At 40.4% G+C, this 20,723-nt stretch overlaps 1 protein-coding gene across 4 annotated transcripts in view; it reads left to right on the top strand.

Annotated features, from left to right (window-relative positions):
• Window positions 1-6,945: 6,945 nt before the first annotated feature.
• The window catches only part of LOC137299127 (band 3 anion transport protein-like), a 112,387-nt gene continuing 98,609 nt past the window's right edge, over window positions 6,946-20,723 (top strand). For 2 of the 4 annotated variants that reach the window (XM_067831650.1, XM_067831657.1), the window contains exon 1: window positions 6,955-7,052. The gene's annotated coding sequence lies outside the window, so the exon portion shown is untranslated. Of the gene's footprint in view, window positions 7,053-16,082; window positions 16,547-20,723 lie in introns of those variants that run through there. The other 2 variants (XM_067831652.1, XM_067831653.1) reach the window with 2 other exon arrangements.

Raw genomic sequence — 20,723 nt, forward strand, 5'->3', positions numbered from 1 at the left:
ACGTCGCTGATACATGGACAGGCTGCTTTCTGGCATGGATGTAGAACTGAACCACGAACCTGTTCCCTCAATACATGCTTGACGCTGTAGAAGCAGTGATCGACTGTATGAAATGTTGCTCTGAGATCTAACAATGACACCTCCGCCTAGTTACTGGAGTCAGCGAGACCTCATGGATTGGACAACGTTGATCGTATATCGATAATGTTATAAATGAAGTAGTCAGAGAACAAGATCCACAGTGCAGCCCCGGAAACAGAGAATGGAAACAGTGTCTTATTTTGTCTGAACAGGAGCTTTCTGGTGACAGCATAAAGCTCCTTTTCTCCTTTCACATCGTGATGAATGTCCTTGAAGTAGCCAGGTTTTCTCTGAGCGCAATGTAGTTCCTCTGATGCATCTCTGTCTACAGTACTTGCGTCGGTGGCATTGTAGATATCATAAACACCAGAGACAGAAAACCGTCAAATTCTGACAGCACTTATAGCAAATCAGAATTGAATGTGTCAATCTTCCACTTTTTGTAGTGTATTGTCACATGTTCTACCTTTGGTAATTTTATGTTCACTTCGTACAACGCCGCAAAGAGATCTCACTGTACAGATTGATATTGCCTGATACAGTCCACATTCACTTCATACTGGCTTGTAATGACAAGGTCCAGGGTTGGTCCCGGATGTATTTAGCCATTCTTACACGCTGACCCAGACAATGTGAATGTAGCAGTCCAAGGAATGACGTAGCACCTGTGTCACGGAGGCTGATGGTTAAATCCAGTGACTCCGAAAATTCATCGAAAAAGTGGTATTTTCTTTGACGGTCTGTATACTGTCATTATATATATTAAGAGTCTCTGTATCAGTTTCAAGCTCCAGAGCCAAATGTTCATAAGTGTTCTGACTGTTTGGTACTTTGCTCTGGTACATTTGGTACTGCCTCTGTGAATAGCAGCAACCCCCTGCGCCCACATCTTTTACCTTGACGTGCAACGTGGGTAACTTTCAAAGAATTATAGGAGACATTTTATTAATTGATATGTGATCCGTTGGATCATCTTTAAACTACGTTTACGTTCATACCAAAATATCAAATGCTTTTATCCAATGTTTAGTTCTGTTGATATAAATGTGTAATATCCATGGCTGGATGAATACTGCGTGTTTGTGACAAGGGTAAACAGCACCAAATTCATTCAAACATTGTTGATAAGACCTAATAAAAATACATTTGATGACAAAGCTACCTCTGTTGCAGGGTTATTTGTGAAATAGAAGAAAGAGCATTGTTTTGACAACAGTAAATACATCGTGTAATCGCCGTGGAGCTAGATCAACAACATACATTCTTTGAACTGTTCCGGGAACTGTCTATCAGCGTCAACATCCGGGTCCTGTACAGCCAGCACACACTACCTGTACCTGTGCTGTTCGTAAAGCAGCGTGATGACAGGTGTGGCTACAGTTTCAATGTGGAGTCATGTGTAGGACGCCGGAGATGGCACCAGTTTCACCACATATTACCACACCGCTGGATTAAAAACGTTTGTTTCCTAAAGATGTACTTTTGCAAATTTCACAAAAGGAATGAGGTTAATTCTTCAGTAAACTTCCTGATTCAAGACCGGTTTTCGCTTCTGAGTCTACTAACAAAATATTGACATCTCCCAAAACTCGCACAAAATATGTAATTACTCCTCTCTTACGGCGCACATTCCTAAAAAAATCAAGGCAAAGCAAAGAGCCAATGATGTATGAGAGACCCATTTGTTGAAAAGGGAGTTAACATAAATGAATAATTTATTCAACTCTCTCAAAGCCTGTTAGGATCTCACTACGTATTCATGGGTGTTCCACGTGTTACAGTAGTAAATATATGGGATGGCTTGACTCAGTTACTCGATAGTACTCCCCATCTTGTATCACGTACTCACTTTACATGTCGCCATCAAATGACTGAATGCGGCGGCGTTATATCAAAAGAGTAAACACGAGATACTCCTCTGAGGTGAAGCCGTTTGATAGCGAAAAAATCGGTGTTAACGTGTCATGCATGGTCTGGATGGTTCACTGTTAGGTTCTTACAGTCTTTAATTCGATTCCCGTGACTTGCCTCAGCTGTCAACAACTGACAGTTTACACCAACGTTTGGTTACCGTGGCGAAACACGAGACGAGCTACAACTCAATGGCAAAGGATTTGAATTGGAATTGCTGTCGACTGCTCTTGCAAAATTTGTGTGATTATATAGAACAAACGTTATGGATAACAACTTCTTTTATTCATGAGAGCGACGTTTCGATACAGATTCTTGTACCGTTGTCTAGCATAAAATGAGCTTCGAAACATCGCCCTCACGAATAAAAGAAGTTGTTATCCATTAAGTTTGTTTTATACTTTACTTCCCAACTTCTAAAAAATTGTGTCAAATCCAATCTTCAAGTGTATAACAGCATGTTATCTTTTGCCAGAACACATTTAACCAAACACATGCATTCTCACATGCTTTATCTCAGCATTTAGAGATCGTGTCCCTGGGGAAATGTGTTTGTCTCTTTGGCTAATAACCCCATCAGGGAGATTCAACCGGAACATATGCTCCATTGAGGTTTTATCATATTTGTGTCTTCTCAAAACTGACATACGGGACCTTGTACTTTATATAACACACTGATTATTCATGCCTGGCCTTTAAGGCGGATTTCCTTGGCGACAGGAGATAGTCAAAAGGTGAAGATCCTCTTGTGAACGCCATTGGATCAATGCCCTCTATGCCGGAGCTGTCGATTCAGATTTGCGGAAAAGGAGGTGTGCAGTTGGGGACTTAGTAATTCACGATTAGCTATGGATGATTTTCTCCACAATGTATCACCAAATAGGATACAATGCTGTTGTCGGACACCCAATCGCCTGTAACATTACCTGATGTAAAGATGAGTAGTAGTTCACAAATATAGGATAGACAGGCCTTCTACACGTCTCTAACAACGGAGATGAGATGACCAATACACAGGTCTTCCCCTTGGACAAACTGGGGCCTGTGACAGGTTACACAATTCGTTTTCCTAGATAACATGGGTTATGGTAAGTACAAAGTCTCTCCACTTGGAAAACTTCGGGCATGACAGGTTACACATGCCTTCCCCTTTGGACAACCTGGGGCGTGATATGTTACACAAGTGTCCGACTTTGACAGCTGGGGGCATGATATGTTACACAAGTGTCCCCCTTGGACAAATTGGAGAGTGATAGGTTACACAAGTCTTCTCTTTGGACAACTTGGAGCATGGTTATACAAGTCTACTCCATGGGGAACATATGGGACATTACAGGCTACACATGATTACACATTGGTAGATTACACATGTCCAACACGGGACAACTGGGACAACAAAGCGCATGGTACGTTACACAAGCCTTTCTTTATGACAACCTGGTGCGTGATGGGTGACACAAATCTTCTCCTTGAACAACTTGGGGCACAAATATTATACAAGTCTTTCCCTCGGACAGCTTGGTCAGAAAAGAGTAACTTCTGTGGACATTGCATAAATGCATGGACGTTATATTATGTTATAAGGTAGCTCTGGGATATATTCAACCTGCAGATTTAGAAATGTGGACTGGAGTGCTATATTAAGACTTGTACTAGATTTAGACAGAATACTCTGGTACGTACTACAAGAAGTTTATTCCAGCTTATACATCTACCTTGGTTTTATTAAAGTTTCAAGGAACCTTTTCTTTTAGATACATGATATTGATCGTCTTGTGCTCACACCATACTATGGTACAATGACACACGCACGTCTGTCATATCAAGATGATTAGATAGAATTGTGAAAGAAATGTTAATGTACCTGCCCAAAGTGCTGCCAAAGTTGTTCATGTAGATAATGTATCAGACTGTGAAACAGATGATATTTCAGTGAAGTTGCGTAAGGCCATTTTCTCCAGGCTCCTGATTTTGACATTTCAAATGGGCTAAACCTGTTTCCATCAGCTGTCCTGTTGTCTGAACTAGAGACCATGTAATATTATATGGTCTCTGAACATATACTTGAATTTGTTTTCTTCGTTCAAACTTTCGGGAGAGAGTTGTCTGGTCCTGACTCAATTGTAAACATGCAAACATTACAAACATTGTTAGTTTGTTTTCTTTCAAAATTTAAGGTTGTTCAAATTACATACTTTAGCAATGGGAACAATATGAAAATGAATCTTGGATTTGAAACAATCACGTCAGGCAGATAGTGGACAAGGTGACAAATCCGTCTTTGGGAGTACATCTTACACCAGTGACACCTTGAAACCAAAATATTTCCTGTGTCTGTTCAGTCATCCATATCTAGCTACCTAATGACCTTGACATTACCCACGCTGGATGTACATCCGGTAAGGCAAGGCACTGATGACCGGTGCTAGCAGTACGTCGCTGTCACACAATTCGTGAATACAGTCTTTATATATAGACTGTTCCACTAGGCTTGGACCAGCTCGTGTCACAGATACCTGTCTCCACTTTAATACTGGTCGACAGACAATTTAATCTCGCTCAACGAGCCCACGCATTTGCGGGCGGTAGCGCCCATATGACGTACGTGCGAGATATGAGATGAGAGAGACGAAAGCGTCGAGCCTGTTCCGGGATTCCTGTTATTGATACACTAATCATGTTTCCGTGAAACGGGCACGTGAGCTTCACCTGTTACATCCGAAGACCTCCATTACAGTGACAAGCACATTCCTTCCCCCTACATCCCCTTTCTCGTCACGTGAACATGACGATTCGCTTGTTCCGGAATTACACGAGTGTTCATGAAGCACTGGTGTTCGTGGTTCGCACTGCAATTTTACATTCATACACACATACATGAATTATAAGTACTCCGTGCCATGTCCTAGCTATGCACGATAGATGTATGTCAAGCTACCACAGGCAAACAACCAGGAGTCCACCAATGCAAGGGCCACCAAGGTACGGCGGTGTTGCGTACTATATATTTCTTTGTCTTTTTTATTTTACCTTTTCTTTTTATTTATTTTTTAAAAACCGCGTTCTGTAACATTCAGGCCATGAGGTAGAGTGTCCCTCAACACATGATGTTATATCTACTGTCCACGCGGGGTTATCAACGTGACAACGTGACTATATAATATATATCTGTTAGCCACGGGCGGATTTTTGGGAGCGAGCGGATTTTTGGGAGCGAGCGCTTTGACCACGAGGCTACCCCACAGCATACATCTGTAAGAGGTACAGCAGCGAGAAAGTTAACAGAACCCACGATTGGCTTCAGTCGTCCCAAAAGACGCTGGAAACTAAATTGTCAAGCCGGCATATTTCCTATCATTGTAGCGCAGAAAAGTGTCGCTTTCCACTTCTGGGAGACACTCAAGAACGTGTGTAGTGCAGAAAAACCATGAGTCAAATTCAGAGCGAATCCGGGGTTCGAATCCACATCTTGAATGCGGAGGCGGACAGTGTTCGGAGTGGCTGTCACCTGCACACAGTGTCGGTGATTGTTCTTCAGAGAAGGCCCCGTGATTTGCTAGTGTTTTTCACTCCCAACGATTCCCTGCAGTCACAGCACTGAATGTTTCACTCCCCCCAGCGTGTCACAGGAAGCCCGGTATGTAACAGGTGCTATTATGTGCTAGCATCCTTGTTGATTTCACACGCTGAATCATTGACTAGGCAATCTGCAATCCACTGGCCCTTGTCTTTTACATAACTCCCGACCTTTCCTGCAGCTTACGTGATTTGTGTGAGCTAATGTAGCCAGATAATGGATCACTTTCCACTCTGTCATGGGGAAAGCGTTTTGGACAGATCGTGTGTCAGTGGTCTCACTCGTGTGAAGGTGGATCATTCCTCTACTGCGTGTGTATATAGTCAGTCATGTAAGGACACCTGTTTTATGGGTCCATTGCACCGTATTTAGTGTCGTAAACCTGTAATGTTAACTGCCACCACCTACACTACTTAAGCAGGGTCGGTGGGGTAGCCTAGTTGTTAAAGCGTCCGCTCGTCACACTGAAGACCCGGGTTTGATTCCTCACATGTGTGCAGTGTGTGAAGCCCATTTCTTGTGTGCCCCAGTCGTGATATTGCTGGATTATTAAAACCATACTTACGTAATCACTCACACACTTCTGCAACAATTACATTCCATTAAGATGATCACTACAACTACTACTAGCACTACCACTATCAGAACCACCCCTTCATCACTACTGATTCTACTGCTGGTGTCTAATGTACAACTACGACAGCAACACCTAGCACCACAGCGTTGACACTGCTTCAACTACTGTGACCCAAACTACTCTCTAACGACCCACTCTGTGACACCCGTTTGATCTATATCGGTATAAGATTACAATCACCAACATGTACATCTTTTCCCTAAAATTTGCGTAGATCATTGTTACGCAATAAATCATTAAACGCAATTAATCATTTATATTGTACCAACCAGAGTCACTTACTTGGTGAGTTGCGTCTAAGGCACTGTTCAAAACCCTCATAATTTGCCCTCTTAAGTATACAATAGTAGACTACTTGAGTGTGTTATATTGTAGCGGTAGAAGGGTGATGCTGTATGTTGCCATGCTTCAGTAAACCACGGTCTGTATGAAACAGCTAACTGTCTCAGGTAAAGTGCACTTCTCCCACTTCTTAGTGCGACAAGTGTTTGTTGATAATACTTCAGCGATAGTATATAGTTCTTCATATTTTTCACGAGGGGTACGATACGAATACATTTCTGATATTTATTGGAGGCAAAATCAACCAAACTTAATGAATTTGGGAACTCAAGTTATTATTATGTTTCATGTTGCGTTTTATCAATGACGTAATCAAAAGCAGCGGGGTTTTTTATCTGAAGTTATTTCAGTACCTAAATCAGTATTCGTATTTAGTGGAAGTAATGATTTTAATACCAACCCATCAAAGGGAGACAATAATCCAGACATTTCATAGAAACCCGCCTCCGATGTTGAGTGATTCTGGTGATTATTTTCTCCCTAGTATGATGATGATCAGAATAGGTATGTGATAACTGTTTACTGGATTGTAAGATTTGTTTGATGGCATGTTCCATATTTTTTTGCACGCATGCCGTTTTATGCATTGTGCAAGGCACGCTGATTTATTAGAGCAAAAAAATGACTTCGACATTACATGTTGCAGGGACATGAATATTCTTCTCTCTGCGTGTTCGCCGTTACCATGTTTTGTAGGTCACATTTGTTACTTACAAAACTGTGAATACTTTCCGCTACGATCGGATTATTAGCTGGTTAGTTTTCAAGAATTGGCAAGAATTTGGTAGGCAGTTTCGTCAGAATTGTCATTGTATCGGAATAAAATCAATATGCTTTCATCAAACCGATGTATGTTCCATGCCGAGACTAGACGTAGAGAAAACGCGAATCCTGTTCAGATTGCAAGAATCCACCAAGCATATAAACACCCATGTTTATAAAGAAAGTTAAAATAATGACACAAAACACAAGTGACCCCAGACGCTACACGATGTTAGCAAATAAAGTCTGATCTAATCTTAATGGTAGTAACATTTTCAAGACTTTTTTATCAACTCGTCCAAATGTCAATTGTCTCGGGTTATGCTGTTCCTGTCCAAGTCAAAATGACATACCTCATTAGAGTGTAGAAATACCATTGGGTGATTTCGAACTGTGGGACATAGTGGACAAGAACAGTTAGACCTTAACTCATGCCTGGTCAGTATGGCATGAATATTATTACAGCAATGCAACAAACTGGACTTGAACTGATTTGGAACAACATAATGAACATAAAGTAAACAGCTTTACATACTAGGTGAAACAATCAAGGAAGTAATTTCCCTGTCTGCATGTATACTGATGTTTACAACATTGCAGCAAGTAACTTGTCAGTCCAAATATATATAGTTAAAACACGTTCATTGTTTACCTAATGATATCAGTTTCAGAAACAAACAAAAAGTCATATGATTTCCGTATTTGTTTTAGTGAAGATATATATCTTTCCTTGTCACATGTTGTCAGTCTCACAGCCAACTCAGCTGGCTGAAATCTCTATTTGATGATTGGCTCATTGCAACCGTTCTGTCATGGACAATAGTAGGTTTAAGTCATTTATCATATTTTCCAGTGATGGTTGACCCATGAAGGTCTGGGTTAGAATATTGGATTTCAGTAACCCTTAAGGAACGACAAACAGGATCGGGTGGTCAGACACTCTCACATGTCATTGGTTCCCAACTGCAAAGATTGATGCTCATGCTGTTGATGACTGGATCGTCTGGTCCATACATGATTATCTACCATCTGCCGCCATATAGCAGGAATACTGCACAGTGTGGCGTAAAACTAAACTCGCTCAGTTACTCACTTCTGTGATGGTTGTTAATGCATATGGTTCTTTGTTTTTTTATGATGCAAATTACACTTAAACTCATCATTTCAGTTAATCGTGACACCACTAATTTTGGCTGTGTTAAAAATGTTTGTGTTAATTGGCCATACCTTTCTCCTAGTGTCCTATATGTCTGTTATTGTGTTGTCATACAGTGCTCAATGCAAGAGATTGCACCATGTGCAACCTAACATAAAAACCTAGCAGCACCGGCCACATTCCAGTTCTTTTTCTCCAGTTGCAATATGTAATGAAAGAAATATGCTACTGAATCATTTTGATGTTTTATTGAGAAGTGTACCCACTCAAAAATTGATTTGCACATGGTGCATAACTTGGTTGCACCTTGTAATATAGGGTTGCAGCTGTGCAAGTAATAAAGCACTAAATCAAGCCCTGTCATATGGTTTCTATTTTGCTGGCCATTCAAAACCCTTCTGAATTGAACTGGACATACATTTCATGCTAGTTGTTTAGTCTCAGAGTGTTTTGATTGTGTACAAGTTTTGGAATGTTATTTAACATGAACTGTGATGTGTTTTGTTTCTGATCTAATGTATTCTGACAGGAAATCCACCAACAAGTTTGAAGCCTCAGTTTAGTTTTTGTTTGGGCCAGTAGGTTTGACAAATAATAATCTACTTGGTAGCACTGCTGAAAGTGATGTGATAAGCTATGTGTGGGCATATACACTCAGACGCTTGGGCACAGGTTAAACTTAACACAGAATGGAGGTCAGTTATAGTTTGGATGGCAGGCAGACACAGCAGTGTGTTGTTATTACGGACAGTGACGGAGGCAGTAGTGTGAAGAAGAGCCAAAAAGACTGTCAGCGTCAGTATGGCAGCATGGAATAAGCCTTTGAACAAATAAAAATGTGTATGCAGTTAGAATTGTGTTTCTGGTTTTTGGTACTGATAGATTAATTCTGACAGGATACAGGATACGACATATGGCAATGTGTTCAGGATTGGTACTAACATTGGAAGAGGGTATTCCTGATACCAAGGATCTGACATGCATTACCATTATCATGATTATACATATACTGCTATATATGTATTGTCCCAAGAACCACCACTATTCATATACCACACCACATACCACCACATGTGTTACTATTCATGTACCACACCACATACCACCACATGTGTTACTATTCATATACCACACCACATACCACCACATGTGTTACTATTCATGTACCACACCACATACCACCACATGTGTTACTATTCATATACCACACCACATACCACCACATGTGTTACTATTCATATCCCACACCACATACCACCACATGTGTTACTATTCATATCCCACACCACATACCACCACATGTGTTACTATTCATATACCACACCACATACCACCACATGTGTTACTATTCATGTACCACACCACATACCACCACATGTGTTACTATTCATGTACCACACCACATACCACCACATGTGTTACTATTCATGTACCACACCACATACCACCACATGTGTTACTATTCATGTACCACACCACATACCACCACATGTGTTACTATTCATATCCCACACCACATACCACCACATGTGTTACTATTCATGTACCACACCACATACCACCACATGTGTTACTATTCATGTACCACACCACATACCACCACATGTGTTACTATTCATATACCACACCACATACCACCACATGTGTTACTATTCATATCCCACACCACATACCACCACATGTGTTACTATTCATGTACCACACCACATACCACCACATATGTGTTACTATTCATGTACCACACCACATACCACCACATATGTGTTACTATTCATATACCACACCACATACCACCACATATGTGTTACTATTCATGTACCACACCCTGCACCACCACATACATGCGACTATTTATATCCTACACCGCATATCACCACATACATGCGACTATTTATATCCCACACCGCATATCACCACATACATGCGACTATTTATATCCCACACCGCATATCACCACATATGTGCTACTTTTCATGTACCACACCACGTACCACCACATATTTGCTACTATTCATATCCCACACCATGTGCCGCCACATATGTGCTACTTTTCATCCACCACACCATGTACCACCACATATGTGCTACTATTCATATCCCACACCATGTACCACCACATATGTGCTACTTTTCATCCACCACACCATGTACCACCACATATGTGCTACTATTCATATCCCACACCATGTACCACCACATATGTGCTACTTTTCATGCACCACACCACGTACCACCACATACATACAAATATTCATATCCCACACCATGCACCAGCACATACATGCGAATATTCATATCCCACACCATGTACCACCACATACATGCGAATATTCATATCCCACACCATGTACCTCCACATACATGCGAATATTCATATCCCACACCACGTACCACCACATATGTGCTACTATTCATATCCCACACCATGTACCTCCACATACATGCGAATATTCATATCCCACACCATGTACCTGCACATACATGCGAATATTCATATCCCACACCACGTACCACCACATATGTGCTACTATTCATATCCCACACCATGTACCACCACATACATGCGAATATTCATATCCCACACCATGTACCACCACATACATGCGAATATTCATATCCCACACCACGTACCACCACATATGTGCTACTATTCATATCCCACACCATTTACCACCACATATGTGCTACTATTCATATCCCACACCATGTACCACCACATACATGCGAATATTCATATCCCACACCATGTACCACCACATATGTGCTACTATTCATATCCCACACCATGTACCTCCACATACATGCGAATATTCATATCCCACACCACGTACCACCACATATATGCGAATATTCATATCCCACACCATGTACCACCACATATGTGCTACTATTCATATCCCACACCATGTACCACCACATACATGCTACTATTCATATCCCACACCATTTACCACCACATATGTGCTACTATTCATATCCCACACCATGTACCACCACATACATGCGAATATTCATATCCCACACCATGTACCTCCACATACATGCTAATATTCATATCCCACACGACGTACCACCACATATGTGCTACTATTCATATCCCACACCATGTACCTCCACATACATGCTACATTTCGTGCACCACACCACGTACCACCACATACATGCTACTATTCATATCCCACACGACGTACCTCCACATACATGCTAATATTCATATCCCACACCATGTACCAGCACATATGTGCTACTATTCATATCCCACACCATGTACCACCACATACATGCTACTATTCATATCTCACACCACGTACCACCACATACATGCTACTATTCATATCCCACACCATGTACCACCACATATGTGCTACTATTCATATCCCACACCATGTACCTCCACATACATGCTACATTTCGTGCACCACACCATGTACCACCACATACATGCTAATATTCATATCCCACACCACATACTGCCACATTTGTGCTACTATTCATATCTCACACCATGTACCACCACATACATGCTACTATTCATATCCCACACCACGTACCTCCACATACATGCTAATATTCATATCCCACACCATGTACCACCACATATGTGCTACTATTCATATCCCACACCATGTACCTCCACATACATGCTACATTTCGTGCACCACACCATGTACCACCACATACATGCTACTATTCATATCCCACACCATGTACCACCACATACATGCTAACATTCATATCCCACACCACATACTGCCACATATGTGCTACTATTCATATCTCACACCACGTACCACCACATATGTGCTACTTTTCATGCACCACACCATGTACCACCACATATGTGCTACTATTCATATCCCACACCATGTACCACCACATACATGCTAATATTCATATCCCACACCACATACTGCCACATATGTGCTACTATTCATATCTCACACCATGTACCACCACATATGTGCTACTATTCATATCCCACACCATGTACCACCACATACATGCTACATTTCGTTCACCACACCATGTACCACCACATATGTGCTACTATTCATATCCCACACCATGTACCACCACATACATGCGAATATTCATATCCCACACCATGTACCACCACATATGTGCTACTATTCATATCCCACACCATGTACCACCACATACATGCTAATATTCATATCCCACACCACATACTGCCACATATGTGCTACTATTCATATCTCACACCATGTACCACCACATATGTGCTACTATTCATATCCCACACCATGTACCACCACATACATGCTACTATTCATATCCCACACCACGTACCACCACATATGTGCTACTATTCATATCCCACACCATGTACCACCACATACATGCTACATTTCGTTCACCACACCACGTACCACCACATATGTGCTACTATTCATATCCCACACCATGTACCACCACATATGTGCTACTATTCATATCCCACACCATGTACCGCCACATATGTGCTACTATTCATATCCCACACCATGTACCACCACATACATGCTACTATTCATATCCCACACCATGTACCACCACATACATGCTACTATTCATATCTCACACCACGTACCACCACATATGTGCTACTATTCATATCCCACACCATGTACCACCACATATGTGCTACTATTCATATCCCACACCATGTACCTCCACATACATGCTACATTTCGTGCACCACACCATGTACCACCACATACATGCTACTATTCATATCCCACACCATGTACCACCACATACATGCTACTATTCATATCTCACACTACGTACCACCACATACATGCTACTATTCATATCCCACACCATGTACCACCACATATGTGCTACTATTCATATCCCACACCATGTACCACCACATACATGCTACTATTCATATCCCACACCATGTACCACCACATATGTGCTACTTTTCATCCACCACACCATGTACCACCACATATGTGCTACTATTCATATCCCACACCATGTACCACCACATATGTGCTACTATTCATATCCCACACCATGTACCACCACATACATGCTACTGTTCATATCCCACACCACGTACCTCCACATACATGCTAATATTCATATCCCACACCATGTACCACCACATATGTGCTACTATTCATATCCCACACCACGTACCACCACATACATGCTAATATTCATATCCCACACCATGTACCACCACATATGTGCTACTACTCATATCCCACACCATGTACGTCCACATACATGCTAATATTCATGTCCCACACCATGTACCACCACATATGTGCTACTATTCATATCCCACACCATGTACCACCACATACATGCTACATTTCGTTCACCACACCACGTACCACCACATATGTGCTACTATTCATATCCCACACCATGTACCACCACATATGTACAATTGTTCGCGTATCACATCAATGCTTATGTTCCAACACACTTGTACCGGTAGACGGTACTCCATTATGTACCACAACCTAGTACATGTGTACCGCTACACGCTAATAGCATTGTATAGTATGTACAATAACTATTCGGATTTCATTTTTGCAGCACTTGAGTGAAAAATATTTTACAGAATTAATTAGCTGTGTGTTCCCATGTTGACTGATGATAGTGTGGTGTAGTTTCTAAATAAGGTTTTTTGAAGGGTTGAACACTTTCAAGATGTTAATGAATGTTGGTTGCTTTGTTCCTCCCCACTGAAGTCAAGTGCTGATGCCATGTTTTCACATGTATGTGTGAATGCTGTGTAATATCTGTGCTTCAGTCACAGTCCACAGTGCTGCCTTGCTACTGGCACAGTAGTAAACATATTCATATTGGTGTTAACTGGAGATTCTATTTCTTTCAAACTGTGTAGACATAAATGTGCCGCTTCAAGTCAGTCAGTTGTGTGTCCCCTGATTGTGAGGTCCTGCTCTTCATTACTTGTTCTCCATGACTTCCAGACATCAAGTCTGTTAGGTTAACAGGTTTAATGATCAAACAGGTAATTGCTACAAATCATAGTCACGAACTTGCATGAATAATTAAGTATCATTAAATCATAACCTGCATATGCCTATTGCATGCATGATTGATGTAAATCAGTGAGTTAACGTTATCTACACAATGATCGGGCCAAGAATAATGATCAGCTCATGATGAATCACTGGCAGCTTAATTCAATGAATAGTCCATGCCAAGCCATTCCGAGTCAACTGGCCTGATCATGGCTCTTCACGCCAATTTCATTTAATATTTGTTCATTTAGAATATTGGACTTGCAGTTTCCAAGACCAGACAGAATTATACTAGACTGGGCCATCAGACTTTTAACTGACTCAAGTTGGATCTTGGAAAGATGACCTAGAACATTAAACTATGTTTATTTTGAACACACTTGTACTGGGAAATGACAGATGTAACATAACTGTTTGTTTGACCACTTGCTCCCTGAATTTTTGTTGTTTAGCAAACTGCAGTTTTAGCTAACTGAAAATAGTGGTCCCTTAGAGTACCCTATAGTTGTAGTTTGCAGTACTATTACGTATTATGCCAAAAGTCAATGTAAGTTGTCTCATATGTGCGTCTTTACCAAGTGAATAGGTTGTATCAAAACCAAATGACATCAGTTTTACCGTCAAACACTACGTAGAGCATATTCTGGTGACGTGTGTGACATTTTTCACTGGTCCCAGCTAATACAGTGGCACACAATATGGTTACATTATGGAAATACAGCTAGGACCTTGGCTGTGTTATCTGTATGGTAATGTAAGCTGTAGCGGTGATATTGGGGAGGGGAGGGGTGGCCCAGTGTTCATGTTAGATTCAATGTTTCATGTGAGACAAAACTTCTGTCATGTCTTGATCTCCCATGGTGGACAGTCCATAGATACATGCTGTTTGTCTCTTTGTGACTGTAGATACTCTGTCAGATCTTTATGGCCAAGGCTGGTTCATAACAATTACTTCATGTACTTACATAGCTTCTGAAATGAGAAATGGATTGGAACAAGCAGAAAATAACAGTTACTTTCTTTTTTATGTGTTGCTGTTCTGACTAACAATGTATCAGTTCTGAGAAAACAATGTTGAAATGTTCTGGAGTATGGCTACTGGAATTCCTTTGAAAGAATGTGCAGGTACAAGAAACATTTAAATGGCTAACAACTGTGTATTATTTTTGCATGTAGGTCAGTTATCTCACAAGAGTAAGTACGGTACTCGCTTCTTACTAATATTATGCTTAGAGGATCATATTCATTGTGCTCATTCAGGCATGCAGGTGTGTATTATATAAACAGCTGGCAGTAGCAGCAGGTGGATATATATATCTTATAGCTAGGACAAAAAAACAGGTGTTGAGTCAGGTGTTTACCTCACCGGGTAAGTGTTTTAACAAATGGATCTTTGTATTCATCTGCAGTAGGATAAGTGATCAGTCACCTTGTAGTACATGTCTTGCATATCTTACAGTGGATGTTCAATGTGCTGCAGTGGTCGTGTTTAGCAGCACTGGGGCTCAAAACAACAATGTTAGGACTTACACATGTAGTATGTTATGAGGTTCTTGCCCAACCACCCTTCTCATTCCACACCCTAATTCCCCAGTCCCCATCTTTTATAGGATCGTGCCCAAAGGGTGTACAACATTACTTTTGAATGCCATGTTTTATTAACACAACTATCTTATTTTTCTTCAGTAATTCACAAGTTAAATTTTTGTCGCATTTTAGAAGTTGGAAAGTATGATATTCACTGATCATTGTCAGTCTGGACAGTTGCCCATAGGAAATCATTTCCTGACTGACAACGGTACAAGAATTTTTATCGAAACATTGCATTCACAAACTAAAAGAAGTTGTTATCCATGAAGTTTGTCAGCATTCATGTTCATGGTGGTTCGTTTGATTCAGTGTTGATAAGCTCTCCCTATGAATATGTTAAAATGTTTTTGTGTGCTGTGTTTATTCAAGCGACAATTGCTGTATGTGTCACTCCACCACAGCCAGTCTGATGGCCAGCTTTTTCAATGTCAAGTGAAGAAGACAAATTCTTAACCAAATCTTTTGAAGATCTATTCACAGTAAGTGTTCATGTGTTCATATTGAGGATTGTTGTCACTCAAGCAGGATAAGTGCTGGCATTGAGAAATCTCACTTGTATTTACTGTTTGCAGCATGATCATGTAAAATGAGACCTTCATCAGAGAACAGCCTGTCATAAATTCAATTCTTTTTTAGCGCCGCATGAGCTGTTTTTAGATATGATATGAAAGTAAGTTGAGTGGCAACTATCATCCCATCTATATGTACACAGTGCGATGATCCTACCATTCTCTTTGTTATCTACGTATATATGGATATAAGTATTTTGACACATTCCAAGTATGGAGTATATCTACATTCATCCTTTGTTTTGCCATGCAGATACAGATTAACAGCATGGGAGCTAATCATTGTTACAGTTTACAAGCTGTCATGAAGACTTTAGCTCACAAAGATGAAGAAGGTTACATTTTGTTTGTTTAGTGTTTGTTCACACAAGTGCTTTAGTGGGATAAGGGAAAACTGGAAAATTTTGGAATTTTTTTTTTTTTTTGTAGAGCAGATTGATCGTGTTAATAATGATCTTGTCATAAAAATGTTGAAAGTTTCAGTTTAGCTTATGCTTCCAGTATGTTGATGAACTAGTATTGTTCAAATAGCCATTGCCCTTTCCCTGATTTACCCACCACTGGCTGCATGTTGATGTTGGGCACAGCAACGTCTGGCTTAGCCATGCCTTGCTCTTACACATCATGCACAATGAGGGTTAAGTCTTGGTGTTACTATGCCCGACTTAGCAGATTTACTTTGGGGTGCATTGTGATATTTAACATATTTTTAACATTTTCAAGACACCAGGAAATGGTTGGAAACAACTTCTTGGTAGATCCGTATTAAGCCAAAGAAAACTGAAAAAGCCCAACTTTACCAATGGAGAAATAATATGTTGTGGCATTGCCGTCTGAGTCACCTCTGATTGTATCCACTATCTTGAATATGTCAGTTCCCCTGAATCAAAATCTTCTGTACAGATCAAGATTGTATGTCAAGAAAGGGTTTGACTTTTCTCAAAATAAATGGTTTGTGTAGAACTGTTGTCTGCAATATCCATGTATGACTGTCACCTATACACAGGGCGTAGCGTCTAGCGTACGCCTGCTGGGTAGATGGCGTAAATATGGAACTAGGCCTGACGTAACTTTAGCTACGTTTAAGATATGAATACTGGTTTAACGTTACGCCTTGGCAAACATCTTACTTATGTCCGGAATAGAATTTACACCCAGTACAAGCATACGGCTACTGAACTCAGACTGTTTCATATTTAGATCTATGCATGAAGATTCAAAGTGACAAAAACTCTCTACTAATCTGTATGACAAAATGGGTGATTTCAACTTACCCATAGTCAGCTTGACTTTCCAGCCTTTGGTATGCTAATCACAACTTTCAAGGTACAACAGAGTGTTCTCTTTTCACCTGGCTTGTAGTGACCATCATCACTGTGACTCTTGTTCAGAAGCTGTTCGATCAAGGTTACAAAATTCAAGGCCTCTCTGAAGCTTTAAAGGCATTATATTTTAGATACATGGAGAAATTTCAAACAGTTACAAAAATGTTTTATGAGAGGTTCCACCGATGGGGTATGATATGCTCACCTTTTATCAAACACATGGTGTCACTACTTATTAGTGATACATAAACACCTGCCAAGAGATCTTATCCAGCCTCATGTAAGAATGTCGAGTTTTGATTGGTCCCCGTGACTCTGATAAAATACCATGTACATCCATCACGATCCGCCAGCGGGAGTATACGACTTTTATACTCCCGCTGTGAAAGTCATATCCTCCCGCTACGTCTCGGTGACGACGCGAGAAGTGAGAAAAGCGTGCATCGACAATCCTTTAGTAATGTGCTGTGCATTGAGGTCAAACGATCAGCTGGTGTCAACATGGCAGCAAGTCGATTCGATGCGTGTTGTTTTGTTTTGATTTAGTGAAAACATTCAGCTAGATAAATGCGTTATCACATCGTGTCTTGGGACACGACTCCGGCTCGGGGAATACAACCTTAGTCGGGACTGATGAAACCCCACATTTCCCTCGACACGATGTGATAACTTATAAAATCACATCATGTCAATCACTGGATTATCTGGTCCAGACTTGATTGTTTGCACAATGTGGCCCCCAACTCAAACTCAATAGTCAAAATTTACAATAGACTCTGCTTTTAGCAGAGTTTTCTTATCAAAGTGGAAATGGTTTAACTGCTTTTGTCCACAGTTAAGACATTTCCTCATAAATAAGTTCCTCAATTTTGATTGGATTATCGTGGGTCATTGGATCAGAGTTACTGTAAAATTCTGCAGGTTGTAACATGGAGAGACATTTTCTCAGGTGTGTAGGAGCAAGACATCGTAAGTCTGTACAGGCTTGGTTCCAGTTGATCTTCATGGTTTAATGATGTGAATTATGATGGTATTTTATTTATTAGACTACATAACACATTTACTTGCTCAGATTGTACACTATCTCTTGATAATGTTTTAGCAATACAAGAGCCTTATACATATACAATGTACATTGTTGGGCACTTTTCCCTTGGTAGACAATGGGATGACATGGTAGTACTAGATGGAATCTCCAAGAGATCATCATATATTGGTAGAGACCAGTAAGATGGAATTTTCACTGAGATACCATCATAGGTTGGTGGAGATAAGTTCCAGCCCAGCATTGCAACAGGGCTATTGAAGTAGCTGATGCATCAGTAGCCACCTAGTCCCTCTGTGTAGCCTGGTGACTACAGGTCCTTGAGGCATGGCGTGACGATACAGGCACAATGTCAGTACAATATGGTCATAAAGGATTATTGCACAGCTTTTATTTAGCTGTGCAGCAGTACAGTTTAAACTTTGCATGGATAGTGTACACTATGTGTGATCATGTTCATTCCATGATATTCAGCAGTTAGCATAGATTGGAAATAAATACATTTTTGCTGTGTAGTGAATATTGTAAACACTTCCCTCCACAATAATGAAAAGTTTCAATGTTCCTACTGTGATCAGTTAAGAGGTTTATGCCATCAAATTCCATTTATTAGACATTTACAGTTGTGCAACACATTTGCATATCTAGACAGCCACCCAGGGATCAGGACCTTGGGTCATTATAGTGAAGTCTTAGCTCCAGTCTTGTGAATATGTCTGTGCATACGGCCATCCGTACAATCTTACTCTAATGAATACTGTAGACAGAAATAATGCTAGTGTACATGTTTGGACAGGTTGACACTAAAGTTGGCACAAACAGCAGCCCTAAAACAAGGACTTGGTGATTTCATGTGTTATATAATGCAGATTGTAGTCGCCACGCTTTGATAAACAGGATTTGGTTTTGAAACTGGTCACTCACAGAAGAAGGCTTTATGATGTATCCAGTGGGGACTGTGGAGTAGAACAGCTCTCTGTTACCCATGAGTGTCTGAATATACCTACAAGATGTATATTTGTCACAAGATGTCATGGTGTGATACCTCACTAGCTACTAAGTTTAGATGTTCTGTTAGACCATGCACACACAAGGTCATGTTATCAACACTGATCAGTTGATTAGGGCTGTTCAAATAGAATCATGCTTCAGTCATTTGTATTTGCAGCCAACAGTGAGGTAACACGTGTCGGAGAAGTTAGCTAGACGGGTTATTGAGAAACTTAATGTCCACTGGGTTTTTCTTAAACCTGATGCAGAGTTTGAACATGGGTTTAGCATAAGTGTTTTGAGAGTTTGTGATGCCTGGATACATTCGTGAATTCTGTCATCACTGTCAGTGTCAACGTCTTCTTGGATTTGTGTATGGGATTACTGCTTTTATTGTCTGCCTTTTAAACATATTGCACACGACTGCTTAATATGGTTACTGTTCAGGTAAGCATAAGACTACACCAGTGTTTTTTTATCTTAGTATTTATGACATTAATACTATTTACTGAGCACTAACATTTCATCATAATTTTACCAAAATGTACAACTTCTTTTTGTAGCTTGTAGATATTATATATCTGGAGCATATGTTCATGATCTATCGTGGCACAAGTCATTTTGTTGTAAAAATCTTTAAAATATGTGACATTGTTGAATACATATTGAAATTTACTAAACAATTATGCAGCTTGATGTCTAGCCATTGGTTATCATACACTTTGAT

The sequence above is a fragment of the Haliotis asinina genome, chromosome 10 (assembly GCF_037392515.1).
Source record: "Haliotis asinina isolate JCU_RB_2024 chromosome 10, JCU_Hal_asi_v2, whole genome shotgun sequence".
Taxonomy (NCBI): domain Eukaryota; kingdom Metazoa; phylum Mollusca; class Gastropoda; order Lepetellida; family Haliotidae; genus Haliotis; species Haliotis asinina.